This window comes from Ambystoma mexicanum, chromosome 11, assembly GCF_040938575.1.
Source record: "Ambystoma mexicanum isolate Mex_15411 chromosome 11, UKY_AmexF1_1, whole genome shotgun sequence".
In the NCBI taxonomy this organism is placed as follows: Eukaryota; Metazoa; Chordata; class Amphibia; order Caudata; family Ambystomatidae; genus Ambystoma; species Ambystoma mexicanum.
The window spans coordinates 1,219,977,919-1,219,991,559 of record NC_090934.1 but is presented as its reverse complement, the minus strand read 5'-3'; the positions used below and the strand labels follow the sequence as shown (position 1 = coordinate 1,219,991,559).

At 45.8% G+C, this 13,641-nt stretch overlaps 1 protein-coding gene and 1 long non-coding RNA gene across 7 annotated transcripts in view; one reads left to right on the top strand and one right to left on the bottom strand.

Annotated features, from left to right (window-relative positions):
- PEAK1 (pseudopodium enriched atypical kinase 1) overlaps positions 1 to 13,641 on the bottom strand; it is a 978,753-nt gene that overhangs the window by 254,216 nt on the left and 710,896 nt on the right. The window contains exon 1 of one of the 6 annotated variants that reach the window (XM_069624578.1): positions 2,408 to 2,599. The exons of the other annotated variants lie outside the window; for them this stretch is intronic. The gene's annotated coding sequence lies outside the window, so the exon portion shown is untranslated. Of the gene's footprint in view, positions 1 to 2,407; positions 2,600 to 13,641 lie in introns of those variants that run through there. 6 annotated transcript variants of the gene reach the window in all.
- Positions 2,657 to 12,040, top strand: LOC138504240 (uncharacterized). The gene is made up of 3 exons (XR_011279811.1): positions 2,657 to 2,709; positions 11,608 to 11,718; positions 11,830 to 12,040. It is a non-coding gene; the product is annotated as an uncharacterized lncRNA (long non-coding RNA).

Below are 13,641 nucleotides of genomic sequence, written 5' to 3'. Positions count from 1 at the left end.
GTACACGGCGGATTGGGCTGGGCCTTTGGAAGCAAGCTGCTGCCTGCCCCCCCCCCCCCCCACATAGACCGGCATCGAACTGGGGTGGGTGTCAGGCAATGATGTTGCCAGCCAATGACTCAGCCCCAGCTTTAGCAGACCTTTGACATGCCCCCAACCCCCTATTGCCCCGAGGCCCCTCTTGCCTCAGTAACATTGGAGAAAAACTACTGTCATAGATAGTGGTGGATGGGAAATTATGTATAAACGTCAGGGAACCACTCCGGTGGTAATAGCGCGCGGTATAAATATCCTTTAACATTAACACACACCCACTCAGTGGTATGGGACGACCTGCTTCCTTTTGCATTCTTCTGGGATTTGCTGCAAGGAAAATTGAGTGTGCCTTGGGGTCAATGGGATGCCCCCAGTGTCAAGTCAATTTAAAGTCCCAGATGTCCGAGGCTTGACAGAACATGATTTGTTTGTGCGCTTTTGATTGTGTGGCCATTAATGATCATTAACGCTTGTTATATGCAAACTGTGTTCTGAAGTTCATTGTGGCCCTTGAGGCTGTAAATGACTAACATACAAAACATATTGGCTTTGCCAGTGAGTTTTTCTGTTGTGGCTTTTTTTTGAGCGCCTAGAGGCCGTGCACAAGTGCGGTGTACATCCTGGTAAATTACATCTTGGCTCCCACTTTTTCTCCCTAATTTCTAAGGGAAACAATCTTTGTTTCTCAAGAAGCCCTCCTGGGCATAATAGGGTTTTCTCAAGGAGCCCTGATTTCTAAATCTCTAATTTCTAAACCATGAAATGCCATTACTACCAAAGCGTTGAAACCGATAAAAAGACAAGTCACTGTACAAAAGTGTGGCGTGTTAATTAAATTAGGAATACAAAAAAAAAGACAAGTTTTGAAAAAGGACCTTCGCAATAACTGCTTCTCGGCTGCGGAATGTGCTGGCAGCTGAATTGCCCACGTTAAGCAAGCTGCCTCTGAACCGCTGGAGCGTCTGAGGCGGCCCAATGATTTTCGCGCTGGACTCCACGGTGTGTCTAATTGAGAGGAAACCGCTCATGGGAGGGCGATGAAGGTTGCCTGAGAGCCTGACCCCATTCACGTCTCGGGGGGGGGGGGGGGGGGATCTTCGTGAGCCCAAGGCAGGTGCCTCCAGACGAGGGCTATTTGAGAAAATAGGATTCACGGATATTACTATTATTCGGTGCCCGTCAACCCGGAGGATAGCTCAGGGGCAACGTGCTCGCCTTGGAAACAAGACGACACGAGCAACACACAGGTTAGAAACCGGGTCCGTGATTAGAAACCTCTGGTTATTAGGCGCGTTATAAATAACATTATATAACATTATAACCCTATTGCAGCTAGCGGGGCGTTTGCTCATGCATTTCTTTTTTGCTGCGGGGTGCGCTACTGAAAGGTTACAAACAAATATAAACTCCGCTTTTCTACACCCAGCCCCCCCCCGCCCCCCAGCCTCTGCGGTGCAAGACCATGCACGCAAGTGTCCGTATTATCGCCCTTATCTCCCGCTGCACTTTAATTCAATTACCACAGCCCCTACCCACCATACCGCTCAATCTGAATCACCAGGTGGGCGTTCGGTGTTAGTCTCGCACTTCAAAAGGTCATGCCTGGGTGACCACACAGATGGAGTCTTGCTACAGCCTCCTCACGCCGGCAGGGCACTGCCCACCGAGTATCACTCGGCAAAAGCACGAAAACCAGCACTCAAATTACCACGGTGAGCAACAGGACCACACATAATACTGAAGGCCTTGAAGGGGTAAACCCGTCTAGCAGTATGCCACTCCCCCTGGCACCCGATTACAGCGCTGTAGAGAGCAGGGCAATGTGTGTAACGACCACTGTACTTATGCACTTCTGCAAGTCAAGCCTTCACCGTGCAACGAGCCATCCATCACACGCACTCCCTTCTGTACTCAAACGAACCTTTCATTTTGCGCACGTATTCGCACTGGGCAAAAATGCATAGGGCTGACGGCCTCTTGTGTGCATCATAGTGGCAGCCAATATTGTCAACACCAAAAGGCTGGTCATGTGTGACCGTACTCCACACCAGAGTGCCGGCCCGACAACTACAAAACTCAGAGCTCTGAAGTTTTCTGTAAGCAATGCAGTCCGGATTTTGCTTTGCATTCTGGTACTTGTCGTTTTCATACATTTAAAATGAGGAAGAAAAACTACAAGCCCCAGAATTCAGAGAAAAAAAATCAGGACTGGACGACCCCCTCGCGCATGGCAACGGGAAACTTCTGCAACATTGTGCCCATTAAATAGTGGAAGTATAGGCAACCCTCCCACACGCTAATGGCAGATCTTTGCACTCCAATCACTGCATACCGCATCACAACCCCCCTGTTCTGAAAGTTACATACGCACCAAGGAGGGAATCGCGGTCCAGAAAGGCAGTTAATTCCATAAAAGAGGGCTCCGGGTGGCTCCGACGGATGCTCTCTTCCCTGGGCGGCGGCGCCTGCGACATGCGGAGGGGGGATAAAAGCCATAGGAATGTGAACTCTGCTGCGAGAGCACAAGTTTAACACCAGAGAGATCCACCCAGCCGCCCCCGAAGCTCCTCCCAGAGGATGAGGGGGAGGAAAGGGGTGTGACAGGGGAGGAAACATGAGAGGGGAGGCGCAAACACCAGATAATAGGAGGCACGGGAGGGGGGAGCATGACAGGTGAGGCCAGGAACCGGCAGGAGAGTCAGGCAGAACAGAGTGCAGTGGGAAGGCTGGGGTGAGAGCGCAAGGCTGCCCGGGCGGGATCCGGCAGGCCTCGGCTGCCTATACATAGCCCGGGACCCCGTGACCGCTGTCCACAGAAATAGCGCCGCGCAGTTGCTGCGCCTTCCCCCAGCCTCCGCTCCCAAGGCGGGCCATGTGTACAAACAACTCGCTCCAGACTGCCCTGTGCACCGCCTCCCATGCTACACTCGGGTATTATTGCGACAGCCCTGTTTTTCTCCCATCCTACACTCGGGTATTATTGTGACTGCCCTGTTTTTCTCCAATCCTACACTCTGCTATTGTGACTTCCCTGTTCTTCTCCCAGCCTACACTCTAGCATTGTTGTGACTGTCCGGTTCTCCTCCCAGCCTACACTCTAGCATTGTTGTGACTGCCCGGTTCTTCTCCCACCCCACACTCTAGCATTGTTGTGACTGCCCGGTTCTTCTCCCAGCCTACACTCTAGCATTGTTGTGACTGCCCGGTTCTTCTGCCACCCTACACTCTGTTGTGACTGCCCGGTTCTTCTGCCACCCCACACTCTAGCATTGTTTTGACTGCCCTGCTCTTCTCCCACCCTACTCTCTAGCATTGTTGTGACTGCCCTGGCTGTACTGTTAGCCCCTCCCATCCCGGACTCCGGTGTCGTCATTGTGAATTCCCTGTGCTTGCCCTTTCTGAACTGTTATTCCCTCCCATCATGCCAAATGGGATTACTGGGAATGCCCTTAGCTCTCCTCTCCCCCCAATCCTACATCATCAATGGGACACCCCTATCGTTACTGTTAGTTCCTCTCATCCTGAGTTGAACTTATTTTTGGGATGAATCCATAGCTCTTGGGATGCAACGTAGACACCCAACATGTGCCCCCCCTGATCAAGAAGCATAACAGGGTCAGATGGATATTTTGATACGTTTTCAGGCAAGTCGATCAGTCACATTTTGTAATGAGTTGCTAAGTCACACCACAGGAATTTCACACAGTGGCCACAGTGGATATGTAATCGAGCCCGCAATTCATTTTCGTTTTCTTAAAATATTTTTGCCTTTTTAGTAATTGGTACTTTCAACAGAAGTTTTTTTTGTTCAACCCAAAATGCCCCAGCAGCAAAGGCATGCATGTCATGTTGCCATGCCTCAGATGTAGGCTTTACCCCTGAAGAGAATATGCGTCACTCCAGCCTACACCCTGGGGGCATCGTGGTTGCAATTCACCTGTAGGCTCCAGCAGACCAGGTGTCTTCAAACTGGGTGACCCGAAGGATGTCCAGAGTGGGGGGAGGGGTAAAAAAAAGGGTTAAGGTGACTGCTTTTAAGAAAAATATAAGCAGTACAAAATATGCTTATATCCCCCTTGACAACCTTTGGGCCCCAAACCTTTTTGTACTACAAAAACGTGTTTTTGTAGTACAGGGGGAAAGGACACCCATAACTCCCTCAAACTCAACTTGCAACCCCTTAATATGTTCTTACACTTCCATCCGTAGAACTATACTTTCAAAATGGAGGATAGGGGGGGGGGGGTCATAATGCTTATCAACCTCCATGTCCTCCATTACCAAAGATTTTCTTTTCGAACCATTTCATAATGGGTTATCACATATTAAAACCATGTTATTTTTGCTTTTTTCCAATTAGTAGTTATTTTGATATCTCTGTTACAGTAGCCTCAATTTTAGATGTTTTAATTGTCTGCTGCGGACTGGGAGCCGCTTCTGAGTGCTCTAGTGCTCAGCAGTCTGACCCCTTTGGCGCATGCTCTGGCGCACTCCTACTACCTCGACGTTCACTTGACGCCACACCGCCCCCCACAAAGATCTTCTCTGATCAAAACGATGGTTCTTCACCAGAGGCGTAGACCGAGTAGGGCCTGAGCAGGCAAAGCCCACCCAAAATCTGAAAATTCCCACTCGGCAGTGCTATGTGGGCATTTACAGATGTTCATGTCATTGTGGAGGGCCCAACTACATTAGCTTCAGGCCCCACTTGCTAGACAATCCAGGCTACGCCTCTGTTCGTCACAGCCACCCGTGGTGAAATGACAGATAAAAGTGCTTGTCAGAGGAAAAATATCTCCTTAACAAGTGCTCTCATGAACGACTGAGGAGGCTCATTAATAATGACTGCCCATGTCGAAGATTCTCCAAGCTGAACTGCTTCCCAGGCCCTGGTTCAAGTTTTGCGAATTTTGAGGGTCGGGGGGGACATTAGGCAAATGTATTTGGGTCAGACTCGTTCACATTTCCCACGCAAACCCTGGGGCTGCATGGACAGAGTTTATTTTGAAAACAAGTATAATTACTGGGTAATGTGGCCGCATCCACCTCAGTAATAGTGTGAATGTGCTATCTTAGTAAAAGTACCTGCAGCGTAGCGTAGGGAGATTGTATTATACAGACGCGTTGAGTGAAGCAGGGGTCAAGTCCTAAAAAAAAAAGTGGGAGGACTCCTTAACATACCAATTGAATGTGGCGTCACCAGAAATTAGCATTTCAAGGTGCCCTCTGAAAAAAAGTGGAGGGGGTGACTCTGTCCATCAGCCTGTACTCTTGACTTGAGCCCTGTAGTGAAGGCAGTAATATCTTCAATAAGTGTGCAGACCAGGCCACGGCTCCACAACGATTGTCTAGACGTCCTGTGGAACTGAAATGCCCCTGCATCCACACTGCACCGAATGAGCTTGTAAACAGTCAGTGGGCCATTTTACCCACAAACCCGTAGGACAAGTGAGGAATAGTGGTTCAACCATCACAACCCACCAAGACGTTTTTTCTTTTGTTTGTGGTTTGATGAAGATACAGGATAAAAACCAGGAATTACATGAGTAGAGTAGACCGCTGTAAACTAGGTATACCGGAGGACCGAGGTTCGTGCTACATAATCACCGTTCATCAGAATATCCAGGGCCCAACAAACCCTCACCCGGTAAATGATGGAAGACTCAGCCAAGGGCAAGTTAAAACTTCTTTATTTTCCATACCAGAGAGGGATTATACAGGAAAACGTTTCTCCAGCAATCACAACTCCTCTGCCTGTGTCAGGACTTTTTGTGTCGTCATAACAGAGCTCCTCCCCAAAAACCTAAGAGCTCACACTATTGGGGTGGTTGCACCTATAGACGGCACCTATAGAGGTTAGCTGACTGGTCCTTGCATGTCAGGTGGTCTCGCCTGATACGTCCCCAAAAACGATCTTTACATTGTTGCAGGGTCGCAGGACTACTCTTGGCCGTTGCCCTTTGCCATCTACCCCTGGATTTGTGTTCCCTGATTGGCTGGAGCAGGTCACATCAGGCCTGGGACCCCGCTCAGTTCATAGCCCTCTGTGTACCTTCCCAAGGTGATGAGAAAGACTATGTGTTCACATTGTTGCCAGTGGTATAACCACCTATCCTGAGAGAGTGCCTGCAGGTTGCAACGTTGTTAGACAGCACATGTATCATTTCTTGTCTTCTTCGCTGGGAACTGCTTCTCTTCCCACTATGGGTAAATGACTATTGTTCGGCTCGGTTGCACCACGCGGGTGAGGACTGCAAAACTGAGCTCTCTGGTCTGCAATTAGTGAGGATTTATTCTGCTATTTTGCAGGTAGTACCCTGTCCCTGGAGCCAGGAATGTTTCTGCTAGACTCTGACCTTTTATTTTAATTAATCTATTTATACCGCGCCGGCAGTCTGCGGGCATCGGGCGCAAAACAAAAACACAATGCGACAAAACACAGAGTTAGGACAGTTTATCCTGAGGGGGAGGCTGTGTTAGGAGCGAAGTTCATTTAAAAAGTAAGATTTTCTAAAGGATTTTTCGTTGGGTTTGAGTGGCAGTGTGTTCCAAAAAGAGGGCGATTTGGCTGGGAACGATCTTCCCAGAGCTTTTGTGCATTTGGCCCTTGGACCTGTATTTGTCCTTTGTTGGACGATCAAAGGTTTCAGGTGGGGAGATACGGGGGAACCAATGGTTTAAGGTATTGAGGGGGCTGTGCCGAAAAGGCAGCGATGAACTATGGTGCCCATTTTGAAACGTATGCGTTCCTGTATTGGTAACCAGTGGAGATTTCTTCTGTGATTTGAAAAGAGTTCTTCTGGGGATGTTTTAAACAATACGCACAGCATCGTTTAGAATGATCTGGCACTTCTTAAGATTAGAAAGTGAGGCTCCATTTAGTAGTGCATTACAATAATCAAGTCTGGTCAGGATGGTTGCTCGAGCGATGATGGCGCAGTTGTTTTCTGTGAGGTTGGGGCGTATATTCCTGAGTAGGCGTAAATGGTAGTTGCAGGTTTGGTTTAAGTAATTTACATTGGCATCTGCATTTAACAAGGCCTCCAATTGAATCCTAGGGTTTTTAGTTTTTGTTGGACTTGGATTTCATTGGGCCTCATTCCAAGTCCGGCGGTAACCGAGCTGGAAAAACCGGCAGGTTGCTGCTGGACTTGGAATGAATTACCAGCTCCGGGATTGCCAGAGTTACCAGGGCATTAAAGCCCCGGTGGTCCGGTAATTCCAGAGCCGGCATTCCATTAGTCCCTATTGGGAATGGGGGCCGTGGAAACACTGGCACCATGCAGTAATGGTGCCAGTGTTTTCATGTCCGTCTGTGGCCAGTGGTATTACGCCCGCTAAGGCAGACCTGGAGTGTGTAACACCACCAGCCGCAGAACTCGTAGCCGGTCCCCAAATGGTGCCAGTATGGTTTTACCGGCACCGTTAAATCCGGACCGGCTAACTTGTAATGAGGCTCAGTCTCTTATTCAGAATTCTTTGTAGTCTAAACTAAGTTTGCCCCGGGCCTGTTGAGAGCCAAAGATCAGCAGTTCTATTTTGCTGATGTTCAGACATAGCCAGTTCTCTGACATCCATCTTTCAAATTGGCCGTAAATGTTGGATGAAGTGATGGAGTTTTTGGCATAATAACCACTAATTTCGATGAGCACTTGGGTGTCATCCGCATAGTTTGTAAAAAATGCACCCAAATTGTCAAGGAGAGTGCAGAGCGATCTTATATACAGTTTGAAGAGCACAGGTGAGATGGATGCGCCTTGAGGCACTACGCAAGTGATAGGTGCTGGACGAGAAAAACTTGTCTCCGTTGAATTCTAGACTCTCGTTTTGAAAGGAAGGAGTGGAACCAGCTAACAGCTTTCTTAGAGCATTGGCCAACATCACTCAAGGAAAGCAAGACACATTCATGGTCTATCAAATCAAAAGCTGCGGAAAGATCCAACAAGATCAACATCCCGGCTTTCCCTTCATCCATGATTTTTAACATGTGGGATTGAAGATCCACGAGAGCTGTCTCGGTACTGAAGGATGGACGGAAGCCCGATTGACAGCTATGGAGTATGTTGTCATGCTCCACAAAGGCATGGAATTGTGCAGTGGCACATTTATCGAAGATTTTGAGAAGGAATTGACAATTTGTAATTGGTCTCAGATTACTTGGTTCTTTTGGGTCTCTGTTTTTTTTTTTTAGAAGGGGGCGGAACTGTGACTTTGAGTTGGGTACTTGGCCATCCCTGAAGGAGGCATTTACAAATTTGGTCAGGAATGGGGCAAATAAGTCTTTGTGCTCTAAAATCAGTTTTGAAGGAAGAATATTATATGGGCAAGAAATGGGGTGCATGGAGGATAACATCCTGAGCATATCTGGGACAGAGATTTGCTGAGTGTAAAGGTAGGGTGTTCAAGATCCTTGAGTTTAGCGATAGTCTGGTCCTGTATGAAAGCACTGCTCTGGGCATTTATTATTTTGTTTCTTGCATTGACAATTTTATCTTCAACAGTGGCCTGCACCGTGCAGCATCCTAGGCTTGTGGTTTGAAAGGAAGTTTGGGATACCTTAGGTTTTTCAAGCAGTTTCAGGATCTTGAATAGCTTTCCCGTACAGTTGGAAGATTGTTTGATCTGCTTGTTGAAGAAATTTGTTTTGGTGTCCAGTATTTGAGATTTATGTAGCTTGTCTACCTCCTTCCAGGCTATTCTGGTTTCCTCAGAATAGAGTTTTAGCCTTTGTGATTCTAGGGCACGTTTTTGTCTTTTGAGAGCTCTGAGTTCTGGAGTAAACCAGGTTTGGTGTCCTGTGTTGTCTCTAACCAGTTTGGGTTTAAGGGGTGCCGTTGAGTCCAGCACTTCAGTGAAGGTATTGGAAAAGGAGGTCACCATGCTATCAGCTAGGCAGTAGGTACAGGTATTGGTCATGATGGTAGCTAGACAAAGTTCGATGTCTTTGCGTAGTACCTTTTTGAAATTCTGACTAAGAACTGTTTTGGTCTGGTTATTTGGTTTGGGGAGGGGATCTATAGTTTGGATAGTAAAGTCGATAACATAATGGTCTGACCATATGCATGGGATGGTCTGCTTAATATTGATTATAAGCTTTCTTGTCACTATCCAGTCCAGTATGTTTTTGTCAGTGGTTGGCTCGCTGTTCTGGACATCGTGGTCTATGATATTCAGGGCAGTTTGTAACTCAATCGCTTCTTTATCCTGTTTGTTTCCTCTCCAGCGGTGCAAGTCCCCCAGGAAGGGGGTAGCAGAATTAGGGCTGGTAAGGCTGTTTGATATTTTTATGACTTCTTCACTGAAGTCAGGCATTTAAGTGGGTGGCCTATAGATTAGAACAATGTGAATACAGTTATGATTGGTTGGGGTCATTTTGACATGTAATCATGACACAGAGGCCGGAAAAAGTCCTAGCTCGGTTTTTGCAATAATCGGCACCCCACAACCATATCCTTGATCGCGATTAGTGTGCAAATGGAAGAAAAATCAGTGGGAACTGCCAGGCTGATAATAGGGCCACTTGTGTCATGTATACATGTTTCTGTGATGCACAATTTATCGAGATTACTATCCACCAGGAGGTCATGTAGATCTCCAGCATGTTATTATTTAGGTTTCTTGTATTGAGAGTGCAATTTTTAACTTGGTCTCCTTTTTTTGAGAAGGTGGGATTTATTTCCCCTTAACCATGTTCTCGGAGTTGGTAGATCTGGGGGTGGGCGGTTGCTTGATCGTTGTGCACGAGGTGAAAGAGCAATGAGTGATACTATCTGAAGCCCTATCATTTACCAAGGCTCTGATTTGCTCTGGTATGTAAAGATACAGGAGGCCTCGTACCAGAAGGACACGATGTGGGCACTTGAGGTATGAGTGTTTTGCCATGGTAGTTAAATGGCAGTGAAGATTCTTCTATTATCAGTGATGGAATGTTAAAACAGGAGTGGATCCTGTTATTGGTACATGGTCGGTTGTTCTCCCTGGAGTGCTCAGGGAGAGCATTCAGTTTTGTCAATTTAAGTTTGTTTACAAGGGCTAACCTGTTGGCTCTTAGCGGGGCCACCGGTTCTGAGCAGCGCTCTGTAAAATTTGTTTTCTTTCGTGCCTTATTATGAAGCCCATGGCTTCATTTAACTCTACTAGAGTTAAGCTATGATTTCTATAAAAAATATACCCTATGGAGAATTTACAAGAATTAAACGGAACTGTACCAAAGACAGTGAAATGTACAAACATTTGGAAACAGCAACGGACAAATTTCGAAAAAGAGGCTATCACGACAAACTTTAAGAGAGTCACTAACAAAAGTTCAACAATGGAATCGCCAAGATCTTCTACATACAACAACACAACAAAAAAAAGCAGACAAAAAAGCCAACAAAATAAGATTTGTTACTACCTTCAATTCAGACAACAAAATTCTAAGGAAAATCTTAAACAAACACTGGAATATGCTTACATTGGATGAAGAGTTGAAGGATCACATTGATGACCACCCTCTGATCACATATCGCAAGAAATCTCAAACAAACTCTATGCCCATCGCATTTTGCACAAGATTTATCAAAACAAGGACAAACACAATTATGGTCAACAGAGAAACTAGTAGGATTTTACAAGTGTGGACAATGTAACTATTGCAAATTTTGCAGAAAATGGCAAAAAATCTATAACTTTACCCAATGGAAAAATGCATAATATAATGGACCTCATGAACTGCAACACGAGCAACATAGTATACACCATCATCTGTATATGCAATAAACAATACATAGGCAGCATAACAAGACCTCTTAAAATAAGGATTGCTGAACATTTACGCACAATCAGGAACAAAGACAATAGATACCCACTAGAAAAACACTTCGTAATGGAACACTCTGAAGAGAGTATGGATGCAATAAGATACTTTGGCATTGAACAAGTCAAGATGGGACAGAGAGGTGGCAATAAAGAAAAGAAACTTCGGCAAAATGGATTTGTTTAATGGACTGTTGCAACAAAGGTCTAAACACCGATACGGAAATGGGACACTTTTTGTAAAATATGTCTAAACAAATTGCAAAAAATGTAAAAAAATGCAAAATATTATGTCAATTTATAATTCATAGTGATAACTTACAAACCGGTTTCTCCAGAAGGTATAGACAGTTCCCTATGTTCGACTCAATGTAAACCGGCAGAGACTAAGTTTTCTCTTCCGGCACTAATACGTTTTCTCCCGATCCAAAATGGCGGTCGGAACAACTACGCGACACACGGTGCGTAGTGACGTCAGTTTGCGTCCACGGCGAGGTGACGTGATCATGTCGCGACGCCATGGACTCACCATAAAAAACAGCGTCTCTCGAGGGGTGCAGCGGACAATCGTATCCGATGCACACCCTCGAAAGCGACCACCAAGATGATCTAAGACCAAACAACACTTCCAGGTAAGCCCAATAACCGCAACCTAGCATATTCTAAATGGTAGAACTTATTGTTGTTAAAGAAGATGTTACTTTTCAACTGTAATAGGCAGACAGCCACGCTAACATCAACCACACATTTAAACATTTTACATTTTTTTTGTAGATTGTTCAGAAAACTTTGGATATAGACAACGAATTTGTGTTAAAAAATGAGACGACGAAGGAAATTGATGTAATATCAGAAGCTAGCACTAACAAGGAAATCCCAATATATGTAAGTCGGTACCGTATAAAAATAAACTTGAATAGGGCGAACCTGATGATGATCTGCTCTATAAAGCATTGATTTGCTGCTTTTTTCTTTCTTTTCTTTTTTTCTCTTTAGCTCCAACCAGCATAACTATACGTTAAAAATCCCTCCTGAAGATCTTTGCCAACACAAGCAAGGTGAAACACGTGTAGAGGGTGAACCTTATAACCCTCACAACTGAGAAACAATGTATTGAATCAACTGAGGGTGAACCTTATAACCCTCACAACTGAGAAACAATGTATTGAATCAACTGTGTAATCAATCAAATAAAATTTATATTTGGAGCGCAAAAGTGGAAGTCTGGTATTTTTCTAAGGAATTCATTCATGACATTGGGCAGCCGCAATGTCCCAAGCTCCACATGCAGCAAACAAATAGCACAATACCAGTGCAGTGACCTCTCACAAAAGAGCATCAAGGTAGCTCGCAACAGCTGTTCAGGCTGAACGCACTCTCAACAATCTATGATTTCTATATTATACTATTTTCCTTATGGGTTAGTGGTACTTGGATCTTCCAGGTTCCTTATACAATCCTGTAGTTCCATATGGTTAGTTGCAATAAGCGGCTGCAATCTTTCCCTGTATCTCTTGCTTGCTTGCGTTTCTGCGTTTTGGTAATGAAAAGGAAAGGCTTCTGACAGTATGTATATGAATCTATCTACGGAACTGTAAGCATGTTCTTCATGTGTGCCCATGTAACTTCGTGCAGGGATGCAAATTTACTTCATGGCTAACGTTACTATGTTGTGGTGTCTCTAATGAAGTCAGCCGGGTCCAGTGTTGAGGCACCTATATCCGCAAAGAAGTCAGCTGGATAGGGTTTGAATGGTTGTCTAAGAGAACATCTGCTCGCATTTGTAGAGTGAGTGGCTTCTGTTATTTCTTGTTCTTCGGGCTTTCATGCGTATATGGGTCAAAGGGGCCATTCCAGGGATCCTCTGTTCATAGCAGTTCTCTGTGCGTAAATATAATGTGGGGGATAGGAGAAAGAAAAGACTAACAGAAGGCCTAATCAAACAGATGCAACTGGTTCACAACAGAGCAGCAAGGATAATGTTTGGCATCAAGAAACATACATCAGCCCCAAAATCCCTGAAATGGCTGCTCATTGAGAAAAGAATCCACCAGAAAAGTCTTGTGTACCATGTAAAAACGAATCTGTAAAATGGGTTCTGCTACCCCAAACTCTATGGCCCTCATTACAAGTTTGCCAGTCCTGAAAGAATGGTGCTGATAAGCTTACCAGCACTGTTCTTCCGGGCGTGTGTTGTTCTGCCCACCAGGGTCAGACCTGGTGGGTGGAACGGCACTCGCCCGCAGACTTTCATGGAAGCACTGGCACTGTTATTAATGTTATTAACGGTGCCGATGCTTCCGTGGTCCCCACTCGATGGGAATCAACATTTTACCAGCACCTGACTTACCGGACCGCCGGGGCTGTAATGCCCCGGTGTTTCCGGCAAGTCAGACAACGGTACACCATCACGGGTCCGGCGGCTACCTGACTATTTTAATGGCACTGTTTCCGCTGGGCCCGTAATGAGGGCCTATACCTCCCGCACTAGGTACCTACCAAAACCCAGAGATCATCCACTGCAAAAAGGCTATAAATACATCAACACAATAGCTAAGTGTTGTATCAAGTGCAAGTCATCTGAGTGTATTTGGCTTGTGGTGGTGCTCATCACTGGTCCTCGGTGCCTGCTTGTCTGCTGTTAGAATGTTGGTGCATGAATGACAGCTAGGTGAATGTTGTGTAAATGTGATGTGTGTATCGTCCTCATGAGTGTCAGCTTGACCTGGGCTGTGAATGCAGGAGGATGGAATGAAGAGTGTTCTCTAAATCCGCCGCCCCCTGTGTGTCATCTGAAAGTAACAATTT